The sequence below is a fragment of the Peromyscus eremicus genome, chromosome 14 (assembly GCF_949786415.1).
Source record: "Peromyscus eremicus chromosome 14, PerEre_H2_v1, whole genome shotgun sequence".
Taxonomy (NCBI): domain Eukaryota; kingdom Metazoa; phylum Chordata; class Mammalia; order Rodentia; family Cricetidae; genus Peromyscus; species Peromyscus eremicus.
The window spans coordinates 64,464,174-64,487,155 of record NC_081430.1 but is presented as its reverse complement, the minus strand read 5'-3'; positions in this window follow the sequence as shown (position 1 = coordinate 64,487,155).

The window sequence follows — 22,982 nt, the reverse complement described above, 5'->3', positions numbered from 1 at the left end:
TTGCTTTTGTATGACTTTTGTGCCCGCTGTGTGACACTCACTACAAAGCCCACTAGAGCTCTGCGTACAGTGTGCCCTGTGAAAGCGAACAGGCTGAACAATGCATTGCCAAGTGGCCAGAATGGTTCTACTTGACACCACTTACTTACATAATATAAAAAGCTACATCTTTTAACTGTTCATGAAAGGAGGGAAGACAGTTCCCCTATTAAACTACCCAGATAACTAAGTCCACATCTACCAGCTGAGCATGCCCAGGCTAAGCAGGGACAGTGGAAGTGAGGAGAGGCTCTGCCCCTATTTGCATCAAAAAGTCCCATTCACACTTGTTCAAAAGAGGTCCCCTACTGCTACTGCAGGCCACTTAGGAGGGAATTTAAAGGAAAAAAAATCACTAGGAGAGACAAGGCAAGGAAAAACATCCTCAACCCCTCTTAAAAAGGCAACAGGCCCTGTAAGCAAGCAATTCCACTCAACCGAATGAAATTCCATATGGAGTTTTATCCTGTGAGCAAGCTAATATGCATGAATGGAGGCTTCCTTTACATGAGGATTGTTGTGGAATATTTGTGTACACTGTAAAAATGTGTCTCTGCCTAAAGCGTCTTCTGATTGGTTTAAAAAAGAGCTGAATGGCAAATAGTTAGGAAGGAGAGAATAGGTGGGATTTTCAGGGTAAAGGAGGAAGAGAAATCTAGGTAGTGGATTTTGCCAGAGACTCTGCAGGAGTCGGACATATTTTACAGAACAGAGGTAACTGAGCCACAATGCAGAATGTAGATCAGTAGAGACCAGTTGATTTAAGTTATAAGAGCTAGTTGGAAAAAGAGCCTAAGCTAAGGCCAAGCTTTCATAATTAATATTAAGTCTCTGTGTCATTATTTGGGAGCTGGTGGTCCCACAAAAATGACTACATTTGAGAAAGCTTGTTACAGAGGACTAGCAATTCGTGAGCACTTAATTTGTGATTTACATATTTTCTTTCATTCTTCAAACTTTTACTTTTGATTAATAATAAAGAAAATAAAACTTTAAAATATTTTGGTCAATGAAGCCATACTTTTTTGAAACCATGTCCTGGGGCCTAGGTGTTTTTTTCTCACCTAATTCAACTAAGATACAGAACATTAGGGTAATGCACATCAACTGATTTTTTTTTTAATGTCGGACAGAGTTAATACCGATTTTTTAAAAAAGTGTGTGTGTGTGTGTATGTCTGAGAGAGAGCTGGGGGGAGGACACACACACATACACACTTGAGAATAGTTGGGTTTTTTTTGGGGGGGGGATGTTCGAGACAAGGTTTCTCTGTGTAGCTGTCCTGGAACTCACTTTGTAAAGCAGGATGGCCTGGAATTCACAGAGATCTACCTACCTCTGCCTCTTGAATACTGAGACTAAAGGTGTGTGTCATCACACACAACTCCAGATAGTTCTTAATACAAAGAAGTAGAATCAAAAGAAGAAGAGATGAGCATACAAGAAAAAAGGATGAGTTTGTCCCCAGTAGCAATATTGTATTCATTTACTCATTCATTCAATCATTCACTCATTCATTCACTCATTCATTCATTCACGCCAGGATTTGAGCTTAGGCCTTTGAGCCTACACTGCCATTTATCTTTATCAATACTATCACACTTATTCTCACATCTTTAAAGATGTCAAATACCCACGGTCTGGTATTACACTTAAATAACAGTGGAAGTTAGAAAAATAGGCAAATTAAGTGGCTTACCCAAAGGGCAGCCAGACTGTATCTACGTTTATATACCAGAGGATAAAGAAAAGAGAAGTGTTCTATCTAGTATATAAATAATCTTAGTTTTTAAAAAACAAACAAAAAAAACCACTGAATAATAACTTTCTAAGGGTGTATTTAGCCTGTGGTTCATATATATCTCTAGAGAACAAAACTTATTTGTTCTAGATTTTCAAGGATTTATGTTCACCCCATGAAATCATGTACATGAAATATGTAACTGGAACTTTCTATCGATCCTATAATATATACACTAATGTCAAAGAATATGTTAGGAGGCAACTTCTCTCTTCATGTCTCCTAACAGTGGGGTCAATGGCAAGAGGAGGGAGAGGTGGGCAGTTGTTTAGACTCTGGGTTCAGTTTTTCTCCTATCTGATCAAATAAGGGTAGGTTGGAGGAGAGTTTCTATGCAAATATTGATTCTGGGACAGTTCCCTCCAGCAGGACACGTACACAGGAATGACATTTCTGGGACCAGGGAGGCTAGAAGCCTTACCTCTGCCAACACAAACCATCCCCTTATCTCTCCATACACAGAATCTAAAAGCAAGAAACAGCCTTTAAAAATAACTTTCAGCGTAACAAAAACACAAGTATAAGACTCAGAGTATGTACTGTGAATAGTGAACATTGAGGCCACAGGAGAGCTAACAGTATATGTGAACTACTTGGCACCAATTCACACAAGAGCATTTAGTTTAAATGCATCTATTTGTAAATTAGCCGGAGGGAGCCCAGAGCCCCAGAGCTGGCAGCTTCCAAGGCGCTATGGGCCCGCCTTGATAGCACTTTATTTCTTCCTTTTAGCTTATCTTTTAGAACTTCATGCATAAGTACAGTGCTTATATAATTCTCACCCTTCCCTAATCCCCTTCAATCTCCTCCCACATGCCCTCCAACTCCTCAGATTCATGACCTCTTCACTATTGTTACACACACACACACACACACACACACACACACACACACACAATTTATGAGTCCATTTAGTGTTGCTTGTATTTATGTGTTTATGACTGACCCCTTGGGATTAGATAACTGTCTGGGGGTCATCCCTAGAGAAAGCTGATTCTCTTTTTCTCAGCAGCCATTTAATTGTCTGCAGCTCTTCATCTTAGGTAGGGAGGGATTTGTGAAAATTTCCCCAGCCACAATGGCATGTTGACTGGTGTTCTCATTCTATGAGGATGTGAGGAAAGGGGACCCTTCATTCATTGTTAGTGGGATTGTAAACTAGTGTAGACATTATGGAGATCAGTGTAGAAAATTCTCAAAAAACTAAAAGCAGATCTCCCATATGACTCAGCTCTACCACTCCTGGGCGTGTGCCCGAAGGACTCGGTATCCTACTCTACAGCTACTTGCTCAGCCATTCATTGCTGCTCTATTTGAAATATCCAGGAAATGGAAACAACCTAAATGTCCTTCAACTGATGAATGGTCAATGAAAATGTGATAAAAATACACAGTGGAATTCTATTCAGCAGTACAGAAAAACCAAATCATGAAATTTGTGAGTAAACAAAGAGAACTGGAGAATAGTGTACTGAGTGAGAGAATTCAGGCCCAGAAAGATAGTACTGTGTCCCCAGGAACAACTAACTTCCTTCATTCCTCCCTTCCTCCCTTCCTCTCTTCCTCTCTTCCTTCCTCCCTTCCTCCCCCTCTCTCTTTCTTTTCTTTCTTTCTTTGGTTGCTTTTTAATGTGTATGAGTGTTTTGCCTGCATGTATGTACACACCACATGCATGTCTGATGCCTTTGGAGGCCAGAAGAGGGTGTCATATCCCCTATAACCAGATACAGATAGTTGTGAGCAACCATGTGGGTGATGGGGAACCCAACTAGTGTCCTCCATAAGAGCAGCCAGTGCTTTTAACCACTGAGCCATTTCTCCAGCCGCACAGAACAAGTTTTCTCTCCTCACAACTTACTATGATGGACACTAAGGAAACTCTCCCAGTTGTTCTGGTGGAAACTCCACCTCAGCCCCTGGCACCCTGGCATCCATATACCCAAAGAGTCTGGATGTTCTGGTGGAAGATCCACCTCAACTCCCCTCCCCTATCTCTTTCCCCAAACCCTCACCCTCAAGGCCTGCCAAACATGGCTCCTTCCCCCGAGATGCTCAAGACCACTCCCATAGGGTATTTAAACTGCATCCCAGAAAACAGACACGTGGTTTTCTGGTCTCTCATCCCTGTCTCCTCTCTGGCGGAAGGAGGCTGGAGAATCACCCAGGAACACTTTACCCATTAAACCAGGGATTTTTCTAAGTCGGTCTGATTTGGTCTGATTTGGATTGCTGCATAGGCAGAGAGGCTTATTCGGGTGCAAAAAACTTATCACCAGTGACTCCACTAACATTACTTAAACCAAAATGTTACTGGTAGCCTTTCATTTTTTAAAGTTTATTTTTTGCTTAAGACAAAGTCTTGCCACAGTCCCCTAGCTGGTCTAATACTTACTAGGCTGCTGTGGAATATTACTTTAACTATATAAAGGTGTGTTGCATTTGTTTAACTATGTAAAGATGTGTTGCTGTTTCACCTTGCCTGCCTAAGTCACCCGATGGTCTAATAAAAAAGCTGAATGGCCAATAGCTAAGCAGTAGAGGGATAGGCGGGGCTGGCAGGCAGACAGAATAAATGGGAGGAGGAATCTAGGATGTAAAGGGAGAAGAGAAAAGAGAAAAGAACAAGGGAGAAAGAGAGGGAGGCACCCAGGGCCAGCCAGACACAGAGTAGTACATACAGAGTGAAAGAAAGGATGGAGAGAAACAGGTTAATTTAAGTTACAAGAGCAGTGGGACAAGCCTGAGATGAGGCTGAGCATTCATAACTAATATCAGTTCTCTGTGTCATGATTTGGGAGCTGGTTGGTGGCCTAAAAGAAAGCCTGGTACACTATGCTGCCCAGGCTGGCTTCCCAATCACAGCAGCATTCCTGCTCTGTCCTGCTGATGCTGTGATGATAACGTGATGCTTACCGGATGTGTCCTCAGCCACTTAGACACATGAGAGTTGTGCACCACAGTTGGCATGCTGCTTTTTAAATCGATAGACCTGCTTGGTTTTTCTCAAAGAACTTACAAGTCCATGAAAAATTTTGCTGCAGATAGAAATCCAGCATTTCCAGCCGCTTGTGGATAGTCAGCAAAGATTACTAAGAAAGATAGTTAACTGAACACTTGGTAAAGAGTTTAAGACGTGGCAAGAGGAGGTTCCTCCACGTTTGCGGCGTGGTCTCTGACGCAGTGCCGGCCAAACTGCACACGAGCCAGTCCGCTCTTGGTGTTTTGTTTTCTGGAGATAGTCTGACTAGTTCAGACTACTGCCCCCACTTCCTGAGTGCTAGCTTTACTGGCCAGTGATACAACCTATTATTCATGTTAATCTTGGAGCAAATTCCTTTTCAATTTTTTCCCTCTTTGGTGAAACAGGGGACAGAATGTAACAGAAAACTCTGAAAAATATTTAAGATCAAATGTATTAGAACTGGTCTTTTTCACAGGTGGGAGCACAATGTGTATGGATCGGGGGCGGGGGGTCCTTTATGTGTTCTGTGGGCTGTGGACATAAACATGTTAGGAAAACACTGCAGAGTTTCCAGCCGCAGGAGGCAGATCCCAGTTCCTCCTTAGGTAAACAATCAGCTGTTGTTTTGTACCATCCTGCAGAGGGCTCATAATATTGTTTTAGGAAGACCCTCCACAACACACCCTGCGCTTTCAGCAAGGAACTGCAGGTGCAGTGGCAGGGTAGTCCGCTGCAGCAACATGCGCATGTGTGCCCAGCACATTGACAGCCTTTCCAAGGCTCAAATCCCTTCTTATCCATAAAAATAGAAAAGCACTCGCAAACCTTTACTGCATCAGCGACAATGTTTATTTTAGCGTTGAAATTTGAAAATTAGGGGTCAGTATTTGCAGCCTAGTGCCTGAACATGTCATGGTATTTGAGTCTGGATTCACCCCCATACACCTGAATGCTGACCAGGGATCACACACCCATGTGTAACCAAGTTTTCTCTCTGCCCTGTTCTGTTAGCCTGTCAGCTGATGGTGGTACTATTCATTTCAAATGCTTCTTTCCATGCCCTTTATCATCCTGCAAGCTTGCCCTGGGCTCTCTGGTCTTTGCTGCTTTCCTCAGTGATGGTATCTGCTCCTACGGTTTCAGTTTTCACCACGATGCGGGCTATTCACCAATCTGGGTTTCTATTCCTGCCTTCCCCTATGAGGCCCAGGTCCACATTGCCAGTCGCACACTGAATCCTTGCATTTTACACAATATGACCTTACCTATGGAAAGACTACTGTGGCAGGGTTGTGGTACAGCCTCTGTCCTCAGGAGTGATCTACTTCATAAGGTCTGAGGAGGCTAAGACCTGGGTCACATGTTCTGCCTTTGCCCTGCCCTCAGGTCTTCTTAGACCTCAGCATGGTGCTGCTCTTGGTGGGATCTGGGAGGAGGGCAGCCTTTCTATGGTGGGGCTGAATGGGCAGTATTTAGGCTGCTACAGCATTCCCTTGAAGGGTATAGTGGGACTCCGGCCTCCTCCTTCTCACTCCTAGTTCCTGGCCAGAGGTGAGTAATTTTACTATTTCACATATTTCCACCATGATGGCTATCTCCCTACAAGCCCAAAGCAATGGGGCCAATCGATCATGACTGAAACTTCAAAACCTATGGACTCAAATTAAGTCCTTTCTCTTTCTAAGTTAATTTTGGTGATGGAAAGCTGACTGGCACAGGCCTGAGGAACACAGAGGTCATTTAACAGCATGTGAAGGAATATAAATGAGGTAAAATACAGTCCTTGGAATGACCATGTGCCACTCTTGAGCACTTACTGCTTCTGGGACACCATGACCTCTCACTGTGGGAGGCTTCCACTGAATCTTCCCACATCCCTCTGTCATGTGCCTTGCAAAGAAAGCCAGACTGAGGTGCCTAACTCCTGGTGACAGGCTAATAATGTGATGCCTCTTTGTGCCAACACATTAAATATCTACTCAGCATCTATGTGGTAGGCATGCGGGGAAACTGAGTTTCCATTAATAAAAAGGTCAATATCATCATCTCTTGGAATTAATCAATTTCCCCTTTTTGTGAATCACTTAATTTAGTAGTTTTGCCAATACTTTAAAAAAGTATTTACTTTAAAAATATTAAAATGATAAACTATACTTGCAACTATTTTCTCATACTTCTAGTACCTTTTCATGACATGTTTGTTCTGATATAATTACTAAAGAGTCAAATTATGTACATGAACAAAAATCATGAGCAAACTGTGGAACAGTCCATGTATGATTTGGTTTCATAATGACCACTAATCACCTCCACGCTAACAAGTTGCAAGCTGAAGGAGCTGCCTGGTGGGTTCTTCGTTTTTTTTTTGTTTTTTTTTTGTTTTTTGTTTTTTCGAGACAGGGTTTCTCTGTGTAGCTTTGCGCCTTTCCTGGAACTCACTTGGTAGCCCAGGTTGGCCTCGAACTCACAGAGATCCGCCTGGCTCTGCCTCCCAAGTGCTGGGATTAAAGGCGTGCGCCACCAACGCCCGGCTCCTGGTGGGTTCTTGATATCCCCATGAGGTTCTCGGGCAGGTGAAGGCCTGGCCCTTCCTTTAGTCTGTTTCCAAGCACTCTTAAGATTACCCTCATCTAGCAGATGAAAAAAAAACAACTGAGCCCCAAAGAGGATAAATAGTTCTAGAATGGCACAGGAGACCAGTGAAGGAGACAGCTTAAGTACTCGGGTCCCACTGTACCAAAACGTTCTAAAAACTTGATTGTTGGAAATGAACAAGAGTGAGGCTAAAAATAAAGGAAGCAAGGGTGTGTGTGTGTGTGTGTGTGTGTGTATGTGTGTGTGTTACTGCTAGTGCTCTAAACAAGAGAGGACCTGAATCATCTACCTACCAAGACTTTAGGTTCTAAAATTTAGAGCCACAATGACTTAATCTTTTTTTTTTTTTCAGTGTCCCTACCCAAATCTCTTCCCACAATCCTCCCGCTGCCTCTCGAATCACAGACTCAGACAGACCAGAGAAACTTTTGCTGCATGGCTTTCCAGTGCAGGTAGGCAGAAGTCTATCAGAATCAGTCAAGACAATGCTAGGCAGGTTCCCTGGAGCCAGCAGCAGACCCAGCATGTGTTCCACATGGCACACTTGACTGGCGGGGGCCCAGCTCCAAGGACAGCTTTTCCTTCACTTGGCTCTAAGGTAGAAAGGTTTCTACTTCAATTCTTAGGTCTTTGTCTCTCAGCCAAGACTCCTCAAACTTCCTTCTCTTTACTTCACAAGAAGTTTTTAACAGTGTTTACTTTTAAGATTTAATAAGTTCAGTTAATGGAAAAGTTATTGAACAGGAAAAAAAATGATAATGTCACTAGAACAAAGAGTATTACATATCAGGCCCTTAAGGAGAGCTGATACAATGTAATTGGATATATATATTTTTTTTTTTCTCCCATTGGCCAAGGCAATAAAGAGGTCATTTGTACTTGATCCACATAAGTAACCTATTTTCTTGCTATGCTTACCAGAAATGTATCAGGGGGAGAAAAGGTTTGATTTTGATACGAAGATGACTTGTGCTTCATTCAAGTTTTACAAAAAGCACAAAAAGCAAGCAACCCTTGGTTACAATTCTTTCCTATATTTTTCATGAGAGGCAGAACACTTCAGGCCTTTTGAAGTGTCTTTCAAAGATGCATTCTGGCTAGGGGACAGAGGGAGGCCAATCTCCTATAATCCCACGGCGCAGGAAATGGCCAGATACGATCCTGAGACACCGCAAAGTGCCCATTCACTTTAAAGATCCTAAAGCACTCTATTACTCTATATAATTTCTCCTAGGAATTAAATTCCAAAAGATTTATCTAAGCTAGTAAAAGAAAGATGATTTCTAGGCCTAACTCCGCCAGCACAAAGCAATGTATTTTATGCCATGTCATTTACCCTACCAACAAGCCCAGGGGCATATGCTATGAGTTCCATCTCACAGAATAAGAAATGAGCCTCTGGAAGCCACTAAGTCAGACTGCCTGGCTAACTAACCCAGGGTCGCGCTGGAGTCCCTTGGTTTGCTTTTCACAGCTACATAATCGTGCCTTTAAGACAGTAAGCTGGAAACAAAGCAGGCCACTTCTCCATGGAACACCCTCATAAACTAAGGGACGACAGTAGATAATCCACACTAGCATATAGTAATTGTATGAAATAACCATCATTATACTTTACACACTTTACATCATACGTAATATTCACTTCCCCATTACCCTTTCTTACCTCTCCTTCTTTCCCTCTGGTCCCTTCCTCAAATAGTCTCCCTTTTATTTTCATGTCTAGATTCTGCATATGAGGAAGACATGTCATCCCTGTCCTTCTCAACATGATTATCTCCACTTTTATGCATTTTCTTTTTCATTTATTAATATGTTTACTGTTGAGGTTTTCATACATGCATAGAACATATTCTGATTAATCCACCCACTTCCCTCCCCTTCTATTCCTCCCTTATCCCCACAGCCACGTTCCCTTCCAACATTTACGTGCTCTTCTTAAAAACCCACTGAACCCATGTGGTGCGGGCTGTATGTACACGGGTGTGGGACCGTCTACTAGAACACGGGCAGCCTTTCATGGGGTGCCATCAGCTGCCAACAGCTCCTCGGCAGGGGGTAGGACTTCATGAGCCCCTTCCACGACACATGCTAGGATTTGTGTTGATCTTGTGCTGGTTGTGTGCATACAGTCATAGCCAGTAAATGCATTTGTGTAACAGCACTGTCAGACAGACAGCAAGTCCCACTTCCCTGCAGACTCCACTCACTGCCTCTTCCACAATGATCCCTGATCCTTGAGGGTAGGGGTATGCTACAGAGTTACCATTTACAGCTAAGCATCCCCGTCTCTTGTCTTCTGTATTCTAAGCAGTTGTGAATTTCTGTATTAGTCATCATCCACTGCAAAAAGACGCTTCTCTGATGAGGGCTGAGAGATGCACTAACCTATAGGTATAAAGGTAAGAACTTAGGGGGCAGTTTATTGTATTACTATGTCTATTTAGCAGAATAATATGCTAAGTTCTCCCCTATTATTGAGCCATGGGCTTTGGACAACTTAATGGTGGTAGCAGGAATGAGTTCAGTCTTGTGGAGTGGGATTTAAATCCAGTCAAAAAGTGGCTGATTATTCCCATAACAGTCATGCCATTTTATTATTCCACCAATGAGCATAACGTGATTTTGTTCTTTATGGCTGAAGAACGTGCGTGCATGTATGTGTGTGTGTTCTTACATTTCTTTATTCATCTGTTGATGAGCATTAACCTAGTTTCATAATCTGGCTACTATAAATAATACAGTGACAAACACATGTACAGGTATTGCCTTAGTAAGCTGCCTCAGACTCTCTATGGTATATATTGACATGGATAGATGATATGGTATTTGTACTTTTAGTTCTTTATTTTTATTTTGTAGGAACCCCTATACTGATTTCCATCCTAGCTGTATTTTATCTTTTACCAGTACTGTTCGCAGGGCCCTTCTCTACCCTTCCCCAACACATTCTTCATCTTTGCTAGCAGTAGTTGCTTAGTTTTCTTGATGATAGTATTTTTGATGGTGGGTTGCATTTCCCTAATGGGTAAAGGTGTTGAATGCTTTTCATGTATTTATTGGATATATATATATATATACATATATATATATATATTTCATTTGCCAATTTATTGGGTTGTTTGTTCTGTTAGCAATTGATATTCTTAGTTCTTTACAATATTCTAGGTATTACTCCTCTATCAGATAAATAACTGGCAAAGACCATTTCCCACTCTATTTATGTGAAGAATAGAGTTGGAATTATTTTTAGGATGACATTGCATATGTAGACTACTACCTGTGAAAATACGGCCATTTTCACAGTATTAATTGTCTGTCCCTGACACTGGAGGCCTTTCATCTTCTAATGCCTTCTTCAACTTCTATTTTCAGTTTTTATAGTCTTCACTGAATAGACCTTCTACCTCAATGACTGTTCCTTCTCTTTTCTGAGAGTAAGCAATCAGTATTTCAAAATTACAGTATAATACCCTTGTGGCATTCCTACCATATGTTTTATTTTTGGACTGTCAATAATTGTATTGCTAAATCTTTCCGCTAATATCACAGTGGAATTTTAAAACATTCAGAGAACTCCCATAATTCCATGGAGGTCCCTGTGCTTTTAAACACAAGCAATGATACCATATGGAACAATGAGTAAATAAAACAAACAAATGGCAACGGACAGCTTAAGAAGAGTCCAAAAAGGCTGTGAAATTTTTCCTTATGCCTCACCCAAATCTCTCCTGCTAGAACAGAAAGGAGAGGCCATTTGCTCCACATCAGGGGAAAACAGGAACATTTCCATAGTACTTCTGCATGATCGTTACTATGCTGTATCAACCCACCAAGCACCAATGCCACCACCGTAGGAAGGGGAAAGAGGGCAGTAACACAATGCAAGCATGGACTGTGGAAGGAAGGCTACAAAGTACTGACTTTGTAAGGAGCTAATGTGCTTTTCTCTTTGGCATTTTCATCTGTGAATGGGATCTTTTTTCCTAATCAGATCCACCTACCACTGGAAGGAAGTCAAAGCTAAAACATGGAAAGTCAGAGTCACTCATGTCCATATCCTCTCATCTAGGTAGAAATCTTCATCAACACAGAAGGATTTTAAAAGGACCATCTCTAGAGACGTCACCTTCCTTCATACATCAAGAACCAGCTCTGCTAAACCCAGAACTCCACTCCTCTCCCCTGTAACTGAAAGGGCAACAAGTTGTCTCCATGAGGAAGGAAGTCACAAAATGGCAGGCTGGAAAACCTCAGAGCTGCTGCATATTGCTTCATGGACAGTGGGGAGGAACATGAAAAAAGGCAGCAGAGATGGGAGATCAGAGTTTTAAGTTGACGCCCCTTCTGCCCTAGCAGGACTTGGGCCTGAGGTGAGGCCAGGAAGACGGATCAGAAGATACCAACCACAGAGACATTAGCTTCGCATGCTATAGCGACTGCCTCAGATTCAGCCTCTGGCCAGCGTGGAGCATCTCAACATCGCCAGCACTAAATTTGGGGCAGTGAGGATGTAGACTTTAATTCTCTGGGGTTTTTCTTTCTCAGGATGGAAGGCATCTACATGTCTCAGGAACAGAGGGGCAGGGACAGATTGAGCTCAACAAAATAAGCCTTGGGCGGGGTAGCCAGGAAGGCCCAGGATACTGGCAAGCAGAAGCAGCCCTTCTCTTCACTATGAAAGCAGCAGCTGGCATGGCCCTTACATCTGTATCCTTCAAGTCCTGCATGCTAGGTACCGAGTAATCTAGAAAGGGGATCTGACCAGCCCCGGGCAAGAGTTACATCACAAACAGCCTGCTTGCCAAAACCCCAAAAGAATGCGAGTCAGAAGCAGCAGGCACATTGCTTGCTATGGTGGGTGGCAGGCTGTGAGGGCCATGGAGCAGCTCTCAAGACTTAAAGACACAGCATATCCCCTCTGCATTTCATCATGGATGACTGAGAGTTTGCACTACCCTTGTACAGAGTTAATATGAGAACCTTAATGGCTCATAAGAGAAAAATGTAATCTTTTAGATTGACATATTTGAAGAAAAAAAATTGATGCAGGATTGGTTATCAATCTAAAGTAAATTTGAATTAAACTGAGAACAACCGTATATCTTTGTAGGATAAAATGTGATATTTTGACACATGTACATACATGTATATAGAATGATTTCATAACATTACACACGGTCACTGTTATATCTGGGAACGCTAGTTTCAGGGGATTGGTCCTTAAATCTGAAGCTGTTCAAGGCCATTTTATAAAATGGTGTTTTGCTTGTTTGTAACCTATACAGATCCTCTCCTATGATTTTATGGACTGTTGTAATAACCAACCCAGTGCAAATGTAATATAAACGGCTGCTAAGCTATTCTTCAGAGAATAAAGGAAAATGCCTGCACATCATGTTTGGTAGGCCTAACTAAACATGCATGAGCAGGTAAGGTGCACACACTTAGGAAACATGCTGGAGAACACTGGGTTTCTATGAGGTAGGAGGAGACTCACATACCACCTGGCTCACGTGGATTCAGTACTGATTTGGCCTCTATGTAGCAAATTCAAGTTTTGTTTTGTAAAAACTTCTTGAATCAACAATATTTTTGTCTATGACTGACTGGATCCAGGATGTGGAAGTCAACCCCAATGAAGAGGCCTCAGGGTCAGCACAGAACACACTTCGACACCAAGTTCTCAGCACAAAGATTTCTTTACCGCAGAAGGATAAGAGGGTTCCCTTTGGATTTGGAAAGACAGCGATGACTGACAGGCACATGGCTGTTTTAAGGCCTCTAGCATGGGAAAGGAAGAAAGTGGGGTATCCCTCCCCAGGAGAAGGTTGGCGTGGTTGTCTCTGTCTAGAAGGAGAACAAAGGAGATGAGGTGGCAAGCTTTTCTTCATGTAGCCTGGTGGGTTGAGAGACCTTATCAGGACCAACACAACTTGTAGGTACACAGACACTGTGGAATGATTATAGAAAGCCAACATATTCCTTCCCCTCACTTATCATTTTTACAGTAAAAATACTTAAATCTGCTCTTTAAGCAATTTTGAAATATCCAGTATGTAATAGTTAACTTGGTTACCAGTCTGTGGAACAGCTTTCTTCTTTCTTTCTTCTGCCTGACTGAAGCTTTGTATCATTAAGTTATCATATCCCAACTCTCCTCACTCCCCACTCTCCAAGTCTCTGGTAACCACTGCTCTGCCTTGTACATCTACTTCTTTCAGATTGACTTTTTTACTGGGCATCTACACAAGAGCATTCAGGATGTGTCTTTCTATGCCTGGATTATTTTGCTTCACAGGGTATCCTTCAAGTTCTCACATCTATAGATTTGGACAACAGCAACAATGACCTGAATGGCAGGATATCCCTAAAGGTGCAATGGTGGCACTTACATCCTGAGGGCAGCCAACAGCTGTCTAACGGGGCTTCAGGCACCCTCAATAGGTGGGCATTTATTCCTGGTTCTGTAAACTGAGACCACTACCTGCGGCTAGCAGGGCCATGGACCCCGGGAGAGATCTTACTATTGCCACTTCACTAAACCAGTATAATCTCTAACTGTATTCTAAATATTTCCTCTTACCTTATACCCACAGGTAAGTGTTGTGGTAATATTTTATCTGTGTACCCCAATAAAGTTTATCTGAGGATCGGAGGGAAAAGGCAGCCACTACAGTAAACACAGAAGTCAGGCAATGGTAGCACAAGCCTTTAATCCTAGCATTCAGGAGGCAGAGATCCATTCAGATCTCTGTGAATTCAAGGCCACACTGGGAACAGAGCTAGGCATGGTGGCACACACCTTTAATCCCAGCACTAGTTAACCATAGAGGTCTGGAGGGCTGTACAGACAGACAGGAAGTGACAGAGCTGGGCAGAAGGAGGAAGTGATGTAGCTGGACGGAGAGAGGAAGTGAGATGGCAGGGACAGAAAGGCATATAGGTGTGGGTATATAGGAAGTAGGTCTCTCTGGAGTCTGAGGGTTGGTAAGGTGAGGTTGGCTGTGGCTTGTCCTATTAAGGTGAGGTTGGCTGTGGCTTGTCCTGTTCCTCTGATCTCTCAGTTTTCACCCCAATATCTGGCTCTGGGTTTTTTATTAATAAGACTGTTTATCGATTTATCTTACAAAGTGTAGTTTTCGCCCCAGAAAAACACAACTGTTCAAAATGCAGAGAATAACTGACTGTACGGTGCCCAGCCCCAAATGACATGTGACCCTTCACTTACAGCTCAGGCAGCGTTGTGGAAGAGGGGATGGGGAAACTGCAAGAGCCAGAGGACAAGGATGGGATGTCTGCTGCAAGAGAGGGTCTTCTTCATGTGACAGGGAAGTTGCCCCGCAGCTCTTGACAATACGGTTTCCTAAACAAGTCTAAAAAAGGATTCTGTAATTATAAAACTTCACCCCTAAAAGAGCTATAAGCAATTAATGGTTGCTGAGAGAAGAATCAAGAATTCTGTAATACAAACACCATGTTTAGCTAGCCGAACCTATGGCGTCAGCAACGCCAAAGATCTCTGAAGGTTGTGTTTATAAACACACAACAGGTTTTCTGTGTGTGTGTGTGTGTGTGTGTGTGTGTGTGTGTGTGTGTGCATAAAATTATAACTAAAGAATAAGAAACTACTAATTTGAGGAGTGGAAAGAATATGGGAGGAAATGAGGGAAGAGATAGAGGGGGAGAATGATATAAACACTGTGCTTAATGTAAGATTCTTAAAAATAAAAATTAAAAACTGTTTCCACACATGCCAGAGATCAGCTCCAATAAAAGTTTTCCTGACTAGTTTCCACTTAGAAATTTTGCTCAGAATATGTACTTACTTCTTGCTGCCCCCAGGCCTGGAGACAATTCTCATTTATAAAACTTTGCCTGCCAGTATCATGAAAGACCTACAATTCTGTTATCATTCCCATGTGAAAATCTCTACTTAGCTAGAGAAACACTGAAATTCTCCAATAAACCAATTAGTTGCAGTTTAAAGTATATTTTTGATTCTTTAGACCATGGTTCATAAGACCAACAGAAAACACCCTTCATCGAACACCAGCTTACTTCCTGAGACTGCAGATCCAGCTTTCATATGTATTTATCAAGGTCTGGAACTGGAATCACCTAGGGCTAAACACAGGCTGGTTAAAATTCAGGTGCCAGGGCCTCTCCCTACATTTAAATGATAGCCCAGAGGCAGGACCCAGGTGCCAGCACAACTAAGTGATGCAGATGACTGTTATGCAAACTGAAACTCAGAGCCATGCTTCAGAGAGAAAAAAAAAAGTTTCAGTCAAGGAGGAAGTTGGAAGCATCTGCTCAGGAAAAGACACGGATTTATCTTATCGAGTATCTATTCATCTGTTTCCACATCCAAACAAAAACTACTTGTCAAAAGCTACAATTGAATTGTGCATGTCTTTGGGGGCTGCAGGGTGGACTTCTCACCAGCTTCCTCCACACACTGTTAAAGCACAGTGTTCTCAGAGCCTGTTGAGAAATGCAAACCCCTGAAACTACGTTTATCTACTTATGAAGAAAAAGACTTCTTTAGAAACCCTCAAATGTCCAGTGTTTGTGTGTTATACAAATGATAGGAATTAATGCATGAAGCAAGGTTCTCTCCTGGAGGTAGGATTCAGCTGAGGTGCAGGGCGTCCTATGCTGCTGACTCTGGGAGCGATGTCTGTTGCTATCACACACTGTTCATGTCAGCTCAGCTCCACTGAGAACAGCTCGATTTTCATGGCCACTTATACAATTACACTTCTAATGTGACGAATGATGGACAATTGCTGGGTCATATGGCCAGGACAAAGATTTCCCATGATGCCTCTTACTTGTCAATACAAATGACAGTAGAAAATGTGCCCTGGGGGTGCAGGGGAAAAGGCCTTCAGGTTTTCAATGATGAAAAATGTCAATGAAATGCAAAAAGTAGGGAGTGGATATTATATTATCTGCAATTAACATTCTCATATTTGTAGGGAGTCAACCACAATGCATGATTGGGAAACATGAATTTGCTGGTACCTGGTGGCTAACGTGGTACTGTGGTCTTAAGCCAAGCTTACCTCTTCCTTTTATTAGAAAGGATGCTGGACAACCCACCATGAGAAGGTAACACAGTTAGTGTGGCAGTCATATTTCCTGACAACACTCCCAAACTACAGGACTTTGTTAAGTAATGTGTTTTACTAGACTACAGAATTCTATGACTAGAAAAACTGCGCGTGGTAGGAATTCTTAAGGAATATTTTAGTACCTGAGAGAGATGATGTTAGCCATAATATAGCTTTCCTTTTAATTATGTGATCATTTTCTTCTAATCGTTCCTTAAAGATTTTCATGTTTAATATTTTAAACCATCTGCAGATTGCTTTTACTCAATACCTTAGGGGCATACCAAACGTAGTCACAAAATTATAAATTCTAACAGACAGTCTTCATCCCCACCCTGGCCTGTGATCCACCAAATATGTTATTTAGATGTCCAGAATTAGTCAGATACAGGGTTGTAAATGGATGCACTTCCTCTTTGGGGCACCTGGTAATTAGCATAATGGCCTCTGGGGCCCCGCCTCCCAGTGCTGGGTGCCATATATCATGTGTTCATGGGGAAGCAGCTCCCACTCCCCAGAGTACCAAGAACAAAGGAGCTGGCAGGCTGCAAAGGAGAAGCTGCCCAGTCAACAGTGTATTAAAGACACCCATTAGTTGCTTCAATCAGCTAATTAGCTCAACAAATGCAAGACTAAATCATTAAACAAAGTGGCCCTGATTGCATTGCTGGCGTCTGATTTGGTATCACTAACCCAGCATGGGAAGAGCAGGGTTGTTCAACAAAAAACAAAAAGCTGTCCACACTGGGGAACTGGAAAGTTGAGATTTGCCAGGAAGTTTCACTAACAACAAGTAAAAAAGTACCAGGAGACCTCTGTGTTTATACTTTGAAATTTAAGTCAATTTAAACATAAAATTGCTCTCCCTTTTTGTCATTATGTGAAAGAAATAAAAAGGGAGTTTTAGCTCTCTGGTGTGCAAATGGTCATTAACTTTTGTTTGACCTTGGGTGTAGAACTAATAATGGATTTATTCACAGGGCATTCTCATTATACTCGTTTTGGTGCATTACACAAAACATGCTCCCAGGAGCTGCAACGCAGAAGCCATGTCCTAGGTTTTAACTAGAAAACTTGATTCTCCCTTGACTGTCTCCCCCCAGCTTTGTACCCACCTCTCTGCTCTCACCCCAAGACACTGTTTCTCAGGTTTGACCTATGTGTTTAAAACACGTGCAATCACAACACTGTTCTGAACCACACAAACCAGAAAACAACTTCTCCACAGGTCTCCATGTTCTGGGGACAGGGGCCGCTAGTGTCCAGCTCTCTTCCAGTATCCAGTTCTTTACAAGAAGAACAAGCTGACATTTCAAGTAATTTAATTACCTGTGTCTGTTGGGCACCATAAATGTTACACAACCTCACCAAGGTGCTCTGTAGTCCTTGGTTTGTTTGTTTGTTTGTTTGTTTGTTTTAAAGCAGGCTTTCAAAGACATGCCATCTGGAGCACATACTACTAAAGTTATTTACTAGCTTCCTTGCCAAATCAGTTTCATTTACTATCTCAGTGGAAATGACCACACTGAAAGATGTAAAGAAAAGCATCTTGTTTTGCTTTGTAATTTACTTAATTCTTAACAATCCTCGGGGTTAAAGGAGTCCGACTTCCGGTACTCAATACCTTTGAGTCCCCTGCTATTCTGAAGAGATCAGTGCAGAGGGCTATTTTCTTTTAGAGAATGCCATTGAATGGTTATTTATCATTTCGACTTAATAGCTCTAATTACAAAGGACAGTGTCATGGGATTTTTTTAAAAGGCAATTTTCTTGGTATCCCAGTGGGAGGCTTAAAAAAAAAAGTACAAAGTGTCAGCTGCATGAATTTCCAATTATTGCTGGGCTTCGTCGGTGCTATTGTTTTCTTAATTTAAGAGCCTTACATTTTCCAGCATCCTTCAACTTTACTCTGCTTAAGATTCGCTGCTTCAAGCCTCTTAGTGCGATTTCATGACACTAAGAAAAAGAAAGACAAGCTTTCAACCTCTGTTCACCTTCCCAGTCCTGGGTAAAGATGAGAATGGATATATTACAAGCATGCCTGGGACAGAAGAACCGTCTCTGGAAAATTTAGAAGAAGAAACTAGGCACAGGAGAAGGGAAGTCCACAATGAGCACTGTGCCAGGCAAATCCACCAATGGAGAAAACAAGAGTGTTACATCAACTATTCGAGGACCAAACGAATACCATGAAAGAGTCTCCTGGTTGACAAAGACCACATCCTCAAAACAAAACCAAAACATGTTCAGTGGTTCAGTGGTGTTACAAGGCAATTAAGAAAGGCCAGTCCACCCACAGGTCGGATGAATGGGCTCTGGCAAGCACAACAATTAGAAGGTGGAGAGAAGGGTTGGGGGGAAGGGAGGGGAGGGGAGGGAAGAAGCAAGCCATGGAGAAAAGTCATCTCTGAGAGGACAGAGGTGCAGCCCTGAGAAGAGCCGTGGTACTCTTGGGAAGATTGACATGGTTGAAGTATCACTAACAATAGCATAATCTTTTGAATACTTAAAATGCAGCCAACAAAAGTCATATACTTGAAACAGAATGGAAAGAAGCAAAATTTGCTAGGTGGTGGTGACACACTCCTTTAATCCCAGCACTCAGGAGACAGAGGCAGGAGGATCTCTGTGAGTTCGAGGCCACCCTGATCTACAGAGCGAGGTGAGTTCCAGAATAGGCTCCAAAGCTATACAGCAAAACCCTGTTTTGAAAAAGAAAGGAAGGAAGGAAGGAACGAAGGAAGGAAGGAGAATTATTATTATTATTTATGGGAATGTGAGACAGAAAAGGAGTCCCTCACCCTGGAGTCTGGTTGAAGCTACTCCTCAGCAGCAAGAACATTTTCAGCAAACTTAAAAACTCTTAAAGCCTTTCTCCCTTCTCAGCTGTAAACCTACAATTTTCTAAGAATCTCACCAGCGATCCCACTCACAAGGAGAGCATGTCCTGAATGTCCCGTACAGCTCTGGTGGCTCTGGGCTTTATCTCAGCAGATTGCAATCTCATTCAATGCACTTCTGTATCTCAATCATCAAATGGGGGAGCTTGTACAGGGGAGGGGTGAGGTCCCACAAAACTGGTTGACAATGAAATTCCAGAAAGCTTCCAAAATCCTGCACACAGTCACCAGTGGGACACTTGAAATGCTGGTCCTCTTTAAGAGGCCACACCATACTCTTGGATGTGTTCTTAATCTTTCCATGAGTACCTTTGCACTAAAATATCTTTAACAAAATGTCAATTCTGCTTCACAGTAGCGTGTTCTGAAATTCTCTCTCTCTCTCTCTCTCTCTCTCTCTCTCTCTCTCTCTCTGTGTGTGTGTGTGTGTGTGTGTGTGTGTGTGTGTGTGTGTGTGTGTGTGTGTAGGGGGGTTGAAAACAGCTTTTCTCTGTGTAACAGCCTTGGCTGTCCTGGAACTCACTTTGTAGACCAGGCTGGCCTCGAACTCACAGAGATCTGCTTGCCTCTGCCTCCTGAGGGCTGGGATTAAAGGTGTGCGCCACCACGTCTGGTCTAGTTCTGAAATTCTTAATTCATCAAAGCTACAAATCCCTGCTGGGCCTGAGTCCAGGGCTCTGAAAGATGAGAGAAACTCTTCTGGTTACTGGGAGTGACGGCATAGTAGTGTCTCTGGGCTCTCAACGCTTACATAGCTACTCAAGATTCATTCATTCTTCATTAGATCACTTAGACGGGAAATGGCTACTCAAGAGAACATTAGGATACATTTCTGTCTTAAGACCATTTTTCAACGAAATATTACCACATCATATCAGAAAGATACAAGAAGTTATAAGATAAAACTTGTTGTAGATAAAATTTTGTGCTGGCCCTTAACTTATTAAAATCTACTCTAAAATCCATTTTGTCACACAGCCTTCTAAATATGAACTCCACATTTATAAGAGAATTAGATTAAATACAGTGCAGTATTAGAAGAGGGCACTGTCAACAAAACAACACGAGTCTCTCTTCCTTGCTCTGTAGCGCCTGCAGCAGACTCTGACTCTTGACCTCAAGCCCTCACAAAAGCATCCTGCCAGCATGCAACTTTCCCAGTCTTACATCTACATGTGAGGGGGAAGACAAACTGATTAAACAGTCCTAAAACGTGTTACTAGTAACCAGTGAGTGCAGCTAACAAAGGCCTGCAGAGCTGAACTTTCACCACTCACACTGCCAAATGGCCTCATCAGGTCAACCTCGAGGCAAATAACAGCAACCAGATTGCCAAAACCCTGTGAATCACAAATACCTATTTAAACTGGAATACAGGACTCAAAGAAGGCAGAAGATATTCTTTATACACAGGGTTCAAAGATAATTTATAAAATTAAAAAAAAAAAGGCTAGAAGAAACAATTTAACAAATGTAAAATATTGGCTTCCAGCCGGGTGGTGATAGCATACACCTTTATTTTATTTTATTTATTTTATAATTCAATTTAATTTTACATATCAGCCACGTATTCCCCTGTCTTCCCCCCTGCCTTCCCCCCCGCCCCATTCCCATCTCCTCCAGGGCAAAGACTCCCCTGGGGATTCAGCTCAACCTGGTAGATTCAGTCCAGGCAGGTCCAGTCCACTCCTCCCAGGCTGAGCAAAGTATCCCTACATAAGCCCCAGGTTCCAAACAGCCAGCTCATGCACTAAGGACAGGTCCCGGTCCCACTGCCTGGGTGCCTCAATGGATAAATAAAATGTGGTACATATACACAATGGAGTACTACTCAGCAAAGAAAAACAATGACATCATGAGGTTTGCAGGCAAATGGATGGATTAGAAAAAAATCATCCTGAGTGAGGTAACAGACTCAGAAAGATAAACATGGTATATACTCACTCATAGGAGGATACTAGATGTAAAACAAAAATGACTAGACTGCTACTCACAACTCCAGGGAGGCTACCTAGAAAACAGGACCCCAAGAAAGACATGGGGATCGCCCAATGACAGAGAAATGGATGAGATGTACATGAACAACCTGGACTTGAGTGGGGGTAATGAAGGGCAAGGATCGAGTGAAAGAGAGCTTAGGGGAGCGGGAGATCCCAGCTGGATCAGGAACAGAGAGGGAGCACATGCCTTTAATCCCAGTACTTGGGAGGCAGAGGCAAGAGGATCTCTGTGAGCTTGAGGCCAGCCTGGGCTAAAGAGTGAGTTCCAGAAAACGCTCCAAAGCTACACAGAGGAACCCTGTCTCAAAAAACAAAACAAAACAAAACAAAATATTGCCTTCCTTCTCCTGTTTCTGGCCCATTTAAAAATAATGTCTGGAAGCTAAAACTGAAAAAAAAAAGACATTTTATAGAATTTTATATTATGATTCAAAGAAATAATAAAACCTGCATGCCTGCATCCTCGCTGGACTGTCCATGACTTGTACAGCTTATGAGTTTCCACTTTATTCTTTTCTAGTCCCAGGAATAAAAATGATTAACTAGAATCTTTTCACAAATTGAAGCTTTATCCTCATAATACTGAAACTTTCTAGCCAAGAGTAGAAGTTTAGCTGATGGGCCAAAGCCTAGGTTGGGAAACTCAAGGTTGCCTGCAGACGATCTAGCTATGGGTCTTCCTTCAAGCCTGGCCCTGACTCTGAGTCCTGAGATCCAGACAGTAAAAGCAGTCAGTCTGCAGTGGGTACACAGTGCTGACTGCCCAGCCTGTCTGCAGTGGGTACACAGTGCTCTGACTGCCCAGCCTGTCTGCAGTGGGTACACAGTGCTCTGACTGCCCAGCCTGCCTGCAGTGGGTACACAGTGCTGACTGTCCAGCCTGTCTGCAGTGGGTACACAGTGCTGACTGCACAACTTGCCTATGGGCTAAGCAGGCAGAGTGACGGCTAAACTCTGCCAAAAGGTTTACTAATGTAATCTTTCTGCTTCTTCATAAATAGAAGCCAACCAAACACAGACTTCTAAGGATGAGAACAAACCGGCCCCAGCCACAGAGTCCCTAGAAAGACACTAACCAACAAAGGTTAGTACCAGAACAAGTGATTCAACGAGGAGAAAGAAATGCAAGCAAATCTGCTGATTTTGTAAATCTCACTAAGATTACAGTATCTTAACATCTCCACAGTAAGCAGTTAGAGGAGAAACCCGCTTAAAAGCAGATCCTAATAGCCTCTTAGAAAATTATAACAAAATAGATTTTTTACTAACTACAGCCTTGAATCATTTATGGAACCTATATTGATTGGCAGTTACTTTTATTTCTGTTTGTATGGTGAGATGCAACTAAAACCTCTTTTCCTACTAATGCTCATTTTAAAAACCTTTTGCAGTTGGACATAAATCTAGCATGGCCACCTGAGTCCTAATTAGTAGTTTTACTGCCAGACACGGGCTGCGAGGGTAGTCAGTTACTGCTGTCCAGCCCCGATGCGCCAACTTTCATTTTCATACCGTTTCTGCATTAGATAAATGGCAGCTTCCCTTCTTTTTCCTTTAACAATAAAA